The sequence below is a fragment of the Hibiscus syriacus genome, unplaced genomic scaffold (assembly GCF_006381635.1).
Source record: "Hibiscus syriacus cultivar Baekdansim isolate YM2019G1 unplaced genomic scaffold, ASM638163v2 tig00005465_pilon, whole genome shotgun sequence".
In the NCBI taxonomy this organism is placed as follows: Eukaryota; Viridiplantae; Streptophyta; class Magnoliopsida; order Malvales; family Malvaceae; genus Hibiscus; species Hibiscus syriacus.
Window position 1 is genome coordinate 1 of NW_024062059.1, and position 4573 is coordinate 4573.

Here is a 4573-nt window from a genome sequence, read left to right on the forward strand (position 1 = left end):
GATGGAAACAAAACAACACCGGTTGTTTAACAGTAACCATATATTGCTGCTGTAAAATATCATCTGCATGCAAAGCAGTGGTACACTCATAGGAGAGCTTGGAAAATCACCACACAGGAGGAAACGACCACGCCAATGAGCGAGAATATCAGCAACTCTATTACACTCTCTCGAAATATGACGAAATGAGACACACAATCACGATGAAGAACGAACCTTTGGTTCCAAAGGAAACGAAAAGATTAACATTATTGTAGTAAAGCACAAGAAACAGAAATTGAACCCATTAAAACTACCACAAAAACAAACAAAACCTATAAATTAGATATCTATAAGAAAAACAGAGAACAAATTTCAGTTGAAGATCATAAATATTAAAAAAATCATAGAAGGAAAAACCTTACTGAGATTCAATCAATGAACAAAACAAGCAAGTATAAATGAGATCTAAGCGGCTGCGAATGGAACCGGCTTCTGTTTCCATTATGCAATATCAGAAAATAATCCCTCAAGTTGCCGTGGGAGTTAAATAAAGCTCGGAAAAAGTGGCTGATATATCATGTATAATGTTTTACCTAAATGCCAGTTTACTCCAACTGTTAAGCCCATCCCCTTTACAAGCATGTTCGACGTTGAATTTCACATTTTGACCCATGCTTCTCACGAGAAGATAGAAGAAATGCATAACTTCCTGCGAATACATTTCTAAATCGAGCAGTGGAATTGTGATACGTGAAAAAACTTATAAAGCAAAGGGATGTAACCTTTTCCCATTAAACGGGTTGAAGAAAAGAACAGTCCTCGATGTAGCAGTCTTCTGATAGGAAACCCCAAGTTTTTTAGGATTTTTCTCATTGATGCACTCGTAGAAAAGCTGATGGTATCAGCTGCGGAAGCTTGACCCGAAATTGAGTCACTATCAATGTTTGCCGATGACATGATCGAAGAGACTCTGCGGTTGTTGGTAAATTTATTTTTTCCCGCCTTTTAATGGCCACCCATGCAGCTTCTGCTTCATCCTCTTTTGCTCAGTTGGCGTGAAGCTTTAAAAGGCAAGATAAGGCCAAGGTCTGCCATTGCCCCGGGAATGTATTCGCCTCAGGGCTTGGGAAGAGAATTGACAGCAATAGCCATGGCCTAACAAAATAAGTTTTGGAAAGTGATTTTCAGGTATTGAAAGCATGTAATTAAAATAGGATTCATGGCTTATGACATGGTAGAGCAAGGAATAAAGTAAAAAGTTTACCTTTGACACAAGAAAAGGCTCTCTTTCATTACCTTCGAATTGAATCAAGGAATCTCCATTGGGAAGTGGAAAGAGGTGTTAAAGAAGGAAGGGTTGCCAGTGTCCCTCGACCCAATTACCTTATCAATGCATTGAAACAATCCTTCTTCTCCACCGTCTTTCTTTTGTGTATTAAGTTCTTAGAATTTTAGTTAAATTGCCAGTTTGATTCAACTTGCCAAAATCCAAAGTTCATCACATCAAATTCCCTGACAGATAAGGAAGAGGACTATAACTTAGAACATCAAAGCACCTATATTCTCAGTTCCAAAAGCAATGATAACGATTCCCTTCAATAATCATAAATCCAATGAAAAAGGAATCGTGTTCAATTGTCTTTGAAGTTTGCATATGTTTGTGTAACAGCTCCAAAAATATTTCTTTACGTTTTTAGGGTGCAACATGTCATCGGCGAAAAAGTAATGCGTGAATCCTCTTACTTGAATCCAACTAGGACCAGGTTCCTTGCAAAGTAGTTTTCCTTCATTTCTCTTCTTTCTGACAGCAGTCCACATACCACCGAAGCACAGAGATTTGAAAGAAGAATTAGGCAGATTCGTTACCAGGCTGCAGCTCAAGAAGTTTGCCCGCTGTAACTCTTCCAGTATCAAAGTTCCATGGAGGCAGCATGCAGATAGCAGAATCTGCCATATAAGAGCATCTGGTTCGATAGGCATTTCATCTATCGTACTCTTGCATCTTCCAGGAGACCTACCCGGCCAAGCAGATCGACCATGCAAGCACAGTGTTCTAATGTGGGGTTAGACTATGATACTCGACCATAGAGTTCATATAGCTCTGTGCTTCTTGCAGTAGCCCTGCATAGGAGCATGAAGTAAGAAGTCAAGATAAGTTATCTCATCTGGTTCAATTCTACATAAGATCATTCTATCATAAGCTCGAAAGCCTCATTATAACAACCATGTTGAGCATATCCCGTTATCATTGCATTCCATGCAGCCAAGTTATCTGTCGATAAATAACTAAAAGTCATCTCTGCATTAAACAATATTTCCACACTGGCAAAAAGGTCAATAACAGCATCTCTACATAGCAATCTTGATGGAATCCAGATTAAGAGCCAGGGAGTGAATGTTTCTTCCGTGTTCCAGATCCGTCATAGCACTGCAAGCTTAAGAACGATGCTGAAAGTATTGCAGTCTACTTCAAGTTTCAAACCCACCATGTTTTGGAAGAGATCTACACTATCAGCATGACAATCAGCATTAACCAAAGTACTCAACATCGCATTAAGATGAATCACAGTCGTCTCATCGATATCGGCAAAACTCTTCTCGACTCATCAAAGCAACCGCACTTCCCGTATGTTGTTATCAAGCTAGACACCACGTAATCGTCCAACATGAATCCACAAATCATACGGGAATGTATCTGCACAGCAAGGTGCAAAGAACTTGAGTCAGATGCCACTTCAAGGATACTAGCAATATTCACTTCTACATTAAGACCATGCATATTCATCGGTGATATCCAGCAATTAGTGAATTCCAAGACCATATCAGTGAATATCCAGCAATCAGTGAATTCCAAGACCATATCATCAAAAATGCATCTCGCATCATCCAATTCCCACACCTATTATACATAGAAATCAATGCATTGCCAAAAAACCACTTTGAAATACCCTTCTTTCTGACAAACTGCTTGGATTTGCCTCCCTAAACATACCAAACCCTCAGCTGAAACAGCAGATAAGACATTGATCATTGTATATTCATTAACACCCAACCTTTACAATGTAAGCGCTTAAAAATTCCAAAAGCCTCAAAACCATCAAAGTTGCCCCTATTCTTTCAGTCCACGAGACAATATTTGGATCGGTAATTTCATCAAATATCTTAACGGCGTCCAACTTACTTCCACAAAGAATACATGCACATAACAGCATTGTTTAAATGAATGGAACCGCACATAAAAACCCATCTTTAAGCCAAACCCGTGGATCTGTTGAACCTCTTTTACATCAAACAAGCACTGATCACAACTGTCAGGCAAATTCATTCAATTCACACCCAAATACCTCAGTTCCAAAAAAAAAACATGTTCACCTTTTCAAATTCCCCATTCCAAAATAACCACAAAGCATAGCCGTAAGAACAACATTATCAACACCCAGACACACCCTAAAAACACTTCTCAGCCGAAACCAAGTTCCCACTTTTACCATAATTCTCAATGAGTCCACTAACCAAAAAGCTCCATTTCCAAACCCCAATCTCAAACAAACCCCATGAACAATCTCATTTTGTTCTAAACTACCACACCCTTTAACTAAACCACTCAATGATAACACGTCAGGCATCAAACCCAGATGCCTCAACTCATTAAACAGCTCGAGAACCGGCCTGGCTAGGCCAAACCGAGGCCGAGCGAAACCAGCGATGAGGGAGTTGAAAGAGGTTATATCGGGTTTAGGGGCGTCGAGAAAGAAGAAAAGGCGCGTAAGAAGTCAGCATGTTTGGCGAAGTGGGAGATGAGAGTGGTGGAGAGAAAGGGGTGTAGAGAATGGCCTGATTTGATGAAATGAGAGTAGATTTGGACCGTAAGGAACGGATAGCGTGGAGAGATAGAAGCTTTGAGAGCTCGGGATGGAGGTTTTGTGATATGAGGGCTTTGACGGAGGGTCCTTGGCGGTGAGAGTCACCGTTAGCTTCTTCATGCATAATGGGGTATATCAATGGTGGAGGGTGGACTTTCGTCGCTCTCCTTATGTAAGGTTTCGGGGGTTTTATGCAGATCGGACCGGTTAGTGAACCGGTCATGCTATCGGTTCAGTTCAAACCGGTCGAATCTTGGTGTAAGAATCGGACGACGTCATAATTATTTAAAAAATAAATAAAAATACTAAAAATATTTAATAAAAAATAATTTTTATATCACAATTCATATTCAAAGTAAGTCATACATATAAGTTAAAACTATAAAATCAAGTGAAACAAATGATTCAAATTAACTACAACATAATATTTAAGGTAAAACATATTAAATAATAAATATTATATATATTATAATTAAAAAATAAATTTGGGGTAAAAATCATAACAAAATGATATTGTTTGGTTTAGTTTTTTTTTTTAAAAACAATCCCACATGGCTAAGAAACATAGAAGATCATCTCAACTAACTTCTATAAATAATAAAGGATTTGACATTTAAAATCATGGAGTCTTTTGGTAAGCATTGAGTGAATTATTCTTTCACTTCAATCAAGCTCGAATTTTAGGCTTCAATCGAGCTTCTAAATTTTTTTGAGTTCAAGCCTTTTCG

General features: G+C 38.6%; 1 pseudogene; it reads right to left on the minus strand.

Annotated features, from left to right (window-relative positions):
* Positions 1–1546: 1546 nt before the first annotated feature.
* Positions 1547–3965, minus strand: LOC120199699 (annotated as a pseudogene).
* Between the last annotated feature and the right edge of the window lie 608 nt (positions 3966–4573).